Source organism: Leptodactylus fuscus, chromosome 1 (assembly GCF_031893055.1).
Source record: "Leptodactylus fuscus isolate aLepFus1 chromosome 1, aLepFus1.hap2, whole genome shotgun sequence".
In the NCBI taxonomy this organism is placed as follows: Eukaryota; Metazoa; Chordata; class Amphibia; order Anura; family Leptodactylidae; genus Leptodactylus; species Leptodactylus fuscus.
The window spans coordinates 338,511,985-338,522,195 of NC_134265.1; positions in this window are offsets into that span (position 1 = coordinate 338,511,985).

Consider the following 10,211-nt stretch of genomic DNA (forward strand, 5'->3'; position numbering starts at 1 on the left):
TATGACAAATACTGAGAGAAATGTGTTATTTTTTGTAAAATGAAAAGTTGTGCAACTTTCCTGTATTCTTCCTGTTTTAATTTTTCATGATTTTCCAGATCAGTCTGTTGGACGCCCTTCTTCACATTATGTCGCCAGCAAACCTTTCTTGGTACTAAAGACTTGTCTTATACACTGGGTTATGCCCAGCCATGGCTGACTTCCCTGTATCTCCCTCTTCCTTTTGGGAGATTTTTTCTGGTTTGGCTATTATTCCAAAATTTCGCTTTCAGGTTTCTTTGAAAACCATGCATGTAACCTATAGAGAGAGACTTTCTAAAAGTTCCTCTTTTTCCATCTATGAAGTCTTATTTGCATATTCCTTACCCAGAATTCTTAGCAGGGCATACATGGTCTTATAAGTCTCTGTACTGTCACTCCCTAATGAGAGACATCATCCCTTTCTGACCAATTTATTTTACAAACCAAAATGGAAATCCGCTGTAGTACTTGGATCACATGCAATACTTCATTTCCCCTCCAGTGGCCAGTATAGAGGAAATGTATGATCAGATGGGGATTTTCCAGATGATATCAGTTTACACCCAGGGTTAAAGAAACCATTCAGTCAGCTGACAGTGATCTTGCCATAAATGCCTGGACCTATGAACAGGGCCGGCTCCAGGTGTTTATGGGCCCTTGGGCGACAGAGCCTCAGTGGGCCCCCTTGTGGAGCAAAATGTCATACCCCCCCTCCCACGGGCGGGGCCCCGTGGCGAGCTTTTGACATGGGGCCCCCCCAACCGACACTGAAGACCTCAACCGACCCTCTCCTCCGCGCTCTATTATGTCCCTTAGTAGCCCCTGCACACAGTATTATGTCCCATAGTCGCCCCTGCACTCAGTATTATGTCCCACTGTGGACACCCATAAACAATTATACTCTGGGGTCTTTTCAGACCCCAGAGTATAATCTGAGACCCAGGGGAATAAAAAAAAAAAAAACACTTACCTGTCCCCCAGCTCCGCTACTGGCCTTCTTCAATGACGTCGATCACCACATGACCCGGGACGCAGGCCGGGCTCATGTGATGTCAGAGACATCAGACAACTAGGCCGAAGCCTGCCCGGAGAGGTAAGTAACACAGTTTATGTTTCTTACGTCTCCCGGACCTCCGATCATTATACTTGGGGGTCTGCAAAGATCCCTGAGTATAATAATAGTCTTTGTGGGGGTTGCGTTGTCCCACAGCCCAGCCCAGCCAGGATCGGTAAGTAAATAGGGCCCGTTACCGGCTGGAGTAACCCTGTGGCAGCTGCCTTCGCTGCTTCCGCGGTAGTTACGCCACTGCACAGAACGCTGCACCTGCATTCTGTGCTGGGGCAGGCAAGTGCCGAGGGGCCCCCCCAGAGGCTCTGTGGGCCCCGGCACTTGCCCGACTATGCCGTGTGCTGACGCCGGCCCTGACTAAGAACAGTGTTTGGGAGTATTTAAAATACAAGTGATTAAAATAGTATTTAAAATACTTGTCAGGTATTTGTATTTTGTAAAATAAAACACTTTTTTTATTCAGTATTTTGTATTTGTAATTAAAATACTTTTAGGAAGTATTTTACATATTTTAATTGCTGTCTAAATTCAAAACAAATGTTGTAATTTAAATAACCCGCCTCACTGGACAAAAAAAAAAAAAAAGCAAGCGAGTCACGCCATCACTCTCGTTTCTAGTATTTCGTGCGTGACGAGAGGGAAAATTCCAGCGCGTTCCAGCAACGCAAGGCCGCCTTGTAGTGAAGCGTGATTTATTTTTATAGTTTTTAATCATCCCGATCACATAAGCAATTCCATAACTACTTCAAAAATGGAGGAAAATCGTTATACCAGTGAAGGGGACGCAACCGACAATGACTCAGATCTCGAAGACCCACATCTCTGCAATTTTGGACGGAACTTTTTTCAAAATTAACAAAACTAAATCCGAAGCGTCAGGGGCAGGACAAAAAGTGTCTGCTTACTGCAAAGCCTGTCCAAACAAGTTAATTACGGGTCAAATAAACTCAACGTCCAACAGCACTTAAGGGCAAGTTATTTAATTACATCATGGTTTGGTTTTTATTTTGCAATCCCCAACCCCAACGCAAATTTTTAGAACCGGATATACAGTTTAGGGGTGCGCGAGTTGAAAGTGATAAAAGCCTTTTTCTTTTTCGGATGATTTATTTTTTTACCACACTATTAAAAATTAAAATAAAAAGCTGATTTCAAATTAAAAAAAAATTATATAAAATACAAAATTAATATCTTTTTTAAAACAAGTAATACGTTCAGAGAATTTTCTCACGTGTCCCGAGATTCACAAGAATTAATGAGAATCTCGCCGACGCTGTGTTAACTTGTTAATTTATTAATGATAAAAAGGAATAATCTCTACATTTTTAGGGTGCATTCACACTACGGATATGGTGACTGATTCTGAACATGAAAACACGTTCAGAATCAGCGCGTATAAAGCAGATCCCATTCATTTCAATGGGAGCTGGCATACGAGCGCTCCCCATTGAAATTAATGGGCTGCTTTTTTTTCTCTACGAGCGCTCCCATTGAAGTGAATGGGAAGCACTCACGTGTACGGCTCGCCGTGTGAAGGGGCCCGGCGCTCGGCTCAGTCCGAGCCGTACACACGAGCGCTTCCCATTCACTGCAATTAGCTTTTAGCCTATGTTCAATTGTTCCATTTTTGTTTTTATTAAATTTTTAAAGTATTTTTAAAATCCTTTTTAAATAGTATTTATTATTTATATTTAAAATACTTTGGGATGAAAGTATTATTTGTATTTAAAATACTTCAGTCATAAGTCTTTTGTATATCCCAAAGTATTTTCCCGAATACTGCCTATGACTATGTGCCCTTTAATTGCTTATATAAATATATATCGATGTACCATAAAATAAAAGCTACCTATCTATCTAATACTGTGTAGGCCCCTCTTGTGCTGCCAAATAGCTGTTACCCATCAAGTCATGGACCCTACTTACCTCTTTGTAAGTTTCCAGAATTAACCTTTTGCTTTACGGTAACCAGAATGGATATTCTTTGCTCCCCATATGCAGGGGCATAACTTGAGATGGTGCATTTGTACCTGGTCCCAGGGGCCTAAGGTGTCTCTTCCCAATATGAGGAGATCAGTATTGTATATGATACATTATAATTGGGGGCCTTTATGTTAGTCTTCTGCCCACATGGAATATTGAGCCTTGGGTGCCCATGGCTACCAACCTTTTTTTTTATTTTTTTTTTTATCTTTGCACCACTTTTGGTAGGTATTAACTACTGTATAGTAGGAAACCCACAAAACCTGCTATTTTTTTAAAGGATCTGACCCTGTCATTTAGTCACTGCAATATATCCTTTGTTCATAAGATAAGATAATCCTTTACTAGTCCCACAGTGGGGAAATTTCAGTATGTTACAGCAGCCTAGTAATACAGATACAGGATAATACACAGTAATATATTACAAACTTAGACATGCTGAGAAGAGAAGATATTCATATTTGCCAACTTGCTGGGGTTGGGCCTTTGGAGGTCTAGTATACAAAGCACATCAGAAAAAAAATTTCAGATAATTATTTCCAGATGACTTTTTACAAAGCCACACCTCTTTGGGGGCATGGCATTCCCCCGTAGTATTGCATGACATACCTTTTTAGGGATGTGACAGTCACACTATTAAGTACCCACATTATATATAATATGACCAAGTGCCTCTACCTCCGAGTCCATGAGATTTGCCTCCTATTCCAAGATGCCAGGAGAACACTCACTTTGCGGGAGCCTCCGGGACATTTCAGGAGCGTTGGCAAGTATGCTTTTGTCAGTCACTCAGATCCTTACGTTTGCCCATTTTTCCTGCTTCCAACACATCAACTTCAAGATCTGTTTACTTACTGTATAATCTATCTCGTCCCTTGACAGTTGCCATTGTAATGAGATAATTAAAGATATTCTCTTCACCCAGTTTTAATGTTGGGACAATGGGTTTATGTGCCTGTCCTTATGTACATAGTATTCGCATACACAGTAGCTGAACTATAGCAAATGAATGTGTTCTAGGTGTGCCATCACATTTGTACACGTCTTCCGAGCTAGTCTACGCAGTACGCAGCTGTGGTTTGATGTGATGCCAAGAGATTATGCTTTTTCCCTTTCTAAAATCATAACCTTTGCTAAATAAACAATGGCATGAGTTGCTGTAGTTGGCAGCTAGGAGCAATATGTGAATATGGCGGTATAAATAATATTATCCTAATTAGGGTAAATATGTTCATGATACTTCAGAGAGAATCAAGAAGCTCTTTAAAGGGGTATTCCAGTTTATTAAGGGACTAATACATGAACAGTGCAAACTCACCTGTACGTTCGGTTGGGAATCCAATATTTCGTCCCCATTCGAGTCCCAGGTCTTGGTCTATTTTGTGTTTGTATACAAGCCCATTAGATTGGTTGACGAATTTGTGTTCGGGCCAAATGTCAGGAAGACCATGAACCTGAACGGAGACTCTCCCTGGCCAAATATATGCAAATATTAAAATAGGTTTATCAGTTTAAGCCTTACTAGGGGTTAAAAATGAATTGGAATACCTGTCTAGAGGCAAAAGAAATATTACTGTTTATGAAAGGTGAAAGTATGGAATAAGGCGGCCATACATTTTTTGTTCAACTGACAGCTATTCTTCTTGACTCTCCAGTATATACTGGGACAGATTTATCAATACTGTGTAAAAGTAAGGCCTGGTTCACATCTGCATTCGCTAATCCGTTGGGGAAGTCCACATGGGGACCCCTTTGAACGAAATACCGAACGCATTGGCAAGTGAAGAACTTATGAAAGCACATGGACCCCATAGAATATAATGGGGTCCAAGTGCTTTCCGTGCGGTGTCTGCAGACAGAAAAGTGCTTCACAATCTACCGTCATGTCTGCATGACTTATGTGGACACCGCGCGGAAAGCACACGGACCCCATTATAGTCTATGGGGTCTGTGTGCTTTCACTGCTCACCGCTTGCCAATGTGTTCAGTATTCCATTGGGGGGGGGGGTCCCCATGTGGACTCCCTGAACAGCTTACCGAATGCAGATGTGCACCAGGCCTTACTTTTACACAGTATTGATAAATCTGTCCCAGCATATACTGGAGAGTCGAGAAGAATAGCTGTCAGTTGAGCAAAAAAAAATGTATGGCCGCTTTATATTCCATACTTTCACCTTTCATCATTTTTTGGTGCAAATTATTCCAGAATTCAGGCACACTTATTTTATTATTTATTTTGCTTACTTATATAGCGCCATCCTATTCTGCAGCGCTTTACAGATATTGTCAATCACTGTCCCATATAGGGATCACAATCTACATCCCCTATCAGTATGTTTTTGGTGTGTGGGAGGAAACCGGAGTACCCGGAGGAAAATTTAGCAAACATGGGGAGAACATACAAACTCCTTGCAGATGTTGCCCTTGGCAGGATTTGAACCTAGGACTCCAGCGCTGCAAGACTGCAGTGCTAACCACTGAGCCACCGTACTCCTCTTCCTATATCTCCCCCACTGTATGTATACTCGGTTCCGTCACCTTCAAATGGTTAATTTTTGGTCATTTTTTTGCATCAGTGAAAGTCAAAAACAGAAGTGGAGTGTACAAAAACAAACAAAAAAAATAAATAAATAAAATATATATATATATATATATATATATATATATATATATATATATATATATATATATATGATTTGCACTTCTTCAGTGCTTCGGACCCATTGGTTTTAACTTACGAATACTGATGCAATATGCTGACTAAACACTGATCGTGTGAAAGTGGCCAAATACATCAGTTATAGATGGGCAAGGTTTCTGTCTTGTGTCCACCACCATTTGCTACATGAGGAGTAATAGTATAATCAATCTGATTCATGTGTTACCACATTATAAATAGTAATCCGGGTGAAAATATCAAAAGTCTAAACTTCAAATGTGACCTTTTGGAACGTTGCGACCACCATTACTACACCAATTGCATAATGTAATATTCTTCTAAAAATCACTAGATCATTGGAAATCATTACAGTTGGGAGTAACATTGTTCTGCTTACAAAGAACTTGTATATCTTGTACAATGACCAAAGTCTCCAAGAACAGTTTCTATTTACACCTGGAAATGTAAACATTGCTTTGATGTGAGAGAAGACCTTTCATGTCCTCTGGGCACAGGCGGTGTGATACACCACTAGAAAGCCAACAGTGTGCTGAATTCAGCGCACTATCGGCTTTCCCGTTCCGTGCCCCAGCTGAAGAGCTATCGGTGCTGTTACTGTAGCTCTTCAGTGGTCAGAAGGGCGTTTCTGACAGTGTATCAGGAACGGGCTTCCTCATAGTAGCGTCTATTGCGCTGTACTGAGAGGGGGCGCTCCTTACCGCCCAGGGATGACGCTGAGGAACGCCCCCTCTCAGTGCAATAGACACTACTATGAGGAAGGGCCTTCCTGATACGGTCACAAACGTGGGGCACAGAAAGGGAAAGCCAATCGTGCCACATCCGTAGATATTCTGCAGAACATGGAAATAAGATAATTATTTCTAGAATTTTCATAACAAGCTTTCTTGTACTTGAATCTTAAGTAAAGGGTTGGCCATATATAATATTTTATCTTAAGACCAAACATCTATGGCAAAGTAAATTATCTAAGGCCCTCATCTTGGGAACCGAGGCCTTCAATATATAGAAGCCCACATGTACCAATGTATTTCTGTCTTCTTTCAGGCACATTGTACTTCTAAACAGTATCTGATCAGCTATGGGACACAAAGTAAGCACTAAAAACTAGAAGTAGGCCTAGTATTGTAGCACTCCAAAAAGTTATACCAGAATAGGAGGCCTATGAATAAAAATCCAGTTTTGAGTAGAGTACAGTATTAAATAGCATTAGACTATGAGCAGAACATTTTGTATGTAAGGTGTGCGCTCGCTCCCACTACGTATGAGTGCACCTTTAAGTGTGCAAACAGAGGATGTTTGCCTAATACCAGGAACTAGTGCCATGTGACGTGTCAGGATCCATCTCCAGCAGGGTACGGCGAATGGTGAAGAAAAGGCATCTATTATTTTATATGAACTGGATTCTATTATTCCTTTCAGAAACTAAAGGGCTGCATACATTAAGGACAAGAATTTTTTTTTTGTACAAATTGTTTGTAATTAGAAACTGAACATGAAATATCTTAAAGAGTACCCTTTCATATATTTTATTAGGAGTTCTGAGTTACTAGAGGGGGAGTCTTCCATTTAGGATCCTCAAAATAGAAAGTAGTTCCAAAGAGCGCCTCTCTGGTGGACCTGTCCTGTCCTGTCCTGACAACACCCCACGGATGTGAATGTGTACTGTGTAATGCTGTAACCCCTGCACCGGATGATGGTGCAGTATAGTCTGCTGAAAACACATCAGCCATGTTGAAAATTTTTGGCCACTTTTGGCACATCAGCAGCCAACTTACACAGACTCACTCTGCTTCTGTTTTTTTCACACCTTCACTGTTGGGGAAATTCAGTACTTAATGTTGATGGTGGGAACGTTACTTAAAGAGGACCTTTCGTGGTTTGGGGCACAGGCAGTTCTACAGTGGCGTAACTAGGAATGGCGGGGCCCCGTGGCGAACTTTTGACATGGGGCCCCCCCTCCCCAAACCGATGCCGAAGACCTCGACTGACCCCCTCCTCCGTACTCTATTATGTCCCTTAGTAAGCCCTGCACACAGTATTATCCCCAATAGTGTCCCCTGCACACACAGTATTAACCCCTATAGTGTCCAATGCACACACAGTATTAACCCCTATAGTGTCCAATGCACACAGTATTATTAACCCCTATAGTGTCCAATGCACACAGTATTATTAACCCCTATAGTGTCCAATGTACACACAGTATTAACCCCTATAGTGCCCCTGCACACACAGTATTATCCCCCATAGTGTCCCCATATGTCCCACTGTGGACACCTATAAACATTTATTATACTCTGGGGTCTGAAAAGACCCCAGAGTATAATAATCGGAGACCCGGGGGATTAAAACCATTAAAAGAACAGAGACAGTTGCTTACCTGTTCCTGTCGGCTGTCCTGTCCGCTCTTGTCCAGCTTTAATGACGTCAGACGTCACATGACCCGGGAAGCTGGCCTGGGTCATGTGACGTCAGACATGAATGACGGAGGCCTGGCAGGATCGCGGAGAGGTAAGTAACACTGTTTTTTATGTTACCTTACCCCTCCCGGTGCGCCGATCATTATACTCGGGGGTCTGCAAAGACCCCCGAGTATAATGATAGCCTCTGTGGGCCCTGCAGTGTCACTTGCCGATCCCGGCCCAGCCAGGATCGGCAAGTGAATGGGGCCCGTAACGGACTTTTAAAAAAAAAAAAAACGCAGCGGTAGCGGCTGTCACCTGGCCCCCTAATGGCCCGGGCCCTGTGGCAGCTGCTACTGCTGCTACCACGGTAGTTACGCCCCTGCAGTTCTATATACTGCTGGAAAGCCGACAGTGCTCTGAATTCAGCGCATTGTCAGCTTTCCCGATCTGTGCCCTGTGTGAAGAGCTAGTGGTCCCGGTACCGTAGCTCTTCACAGTCAGAAGGGCGTTTCTGACACTGTCAGGAATGTCCTTCTGTACAAGCAGCGTCAATAGTGCTGTACAGTATGAGCGGGGAGGAACACCCCCTCCCTCTGCTCACAGTACTTGTCCATAGACGAGTATTTTCAGGAGGGGAGGGGCACTCCTCCCCGGTCTCAGAACACAGTGCTATTGGCGCCATTTGTACAGAAGGACGTTCCTGACAGTGTCAGAAACGCCCTTCTGACTGAAGAGCTACGGTACCAGGACCGCTACCTCTTAACCCGGGGCACAGATCGGGAAAACACAAAGTGAATTCAGCGCACTGTCAGCTTTCCAGCAGTATATAGAACTGCCTGTGCCCCAAACCATGAAAGGTCCTCTTAAAGAAAAGATCCTACACGGATTGAAAAGACTAAACCCTGGTTTGACCTTCGCCACTTTACACAATGTCCAAATCCAGCAAGGTTACACATTATAAAATCCTCCCTGTGAAATAGTTCATCCTCTTCTAGGTCTGTTAATAAATGTCACAACTCATACAGATCTCAGTGAATCAAGTTATCACTTACTGTGGAGACATAAAATACTCAGCATATCATAAAACATAAAATACTCGAGGGCAGACATTGCATAATGAGAATACTTCCCTAAGGCTCCGCTCACACATTTTAGGAATATATTTAGGGAAGCTCCAGGCACAGATCCCACAATTTTCCATTTTTCTTTCTAGTTAGTGAGTTATTTATTTTTTACAGAGACATTCTTCATTCTTGAAGATGTTCTAAGTTTAGTTGGATCTACAGCTTAATCATATGACTAAGGGCGTATTCACACATTGCAGATTGTTAACATAAATTACTGCACTTTTCTTGGTCATGTGACCAGGGCCTCCATTCAAGTTCAAATTTATGCAAATATGCTACCCTAAAAGTAGTAGCAGCATATTGGACTGGGTGTATGTAAAGAAAATTATAGAAGTTTATAACCCAAATCTGCCCTCTTTTTGTAGGGGAGCTGGAAGAGATGGAGTGCCATAGAACTACAGACACATGCTGCTGCAGGTAATAGTAAGTTTCCTATCTCACCCTAGAGCTTTATAAACATCAGTACTGTTTAGTACTTCTCTATTATGTCCTATATGATGCGGCCTTTTCTGAGTGACAGACTTAGGGCCTGTTCACACATCTTCTATCTCAAATTCCTCACCACCTTCCAGCAGCAAACTGAAGCAGAGCCTCTATGGCGAGATCGTGCAGAATTCTTATTTTTTTAGTGTCCTATTTTGGTCTCTGCCTCCCATTAAAGATTCATGATGGAATTTGGAGATGATTTAAGGCAGAATCCAACTCAAACTCAGCCCCAAGTTCCTCTGTGTGAACTTACTCTTAGGGAGCACAGTTGCCTGATTTCTCCATGTTATTTCCACCTGCTATGTCAGGGACAACTTAGACCTGAGACGGTTGTACTTGTTCATCATTGAAGTGTCAATAGGTTGAGGTGGGTTTGTGAGAGGTGGGAATGCTGTGTAGTATAGGGGAATCAGATGAGAGATCTCAAGGACTGGAGATCA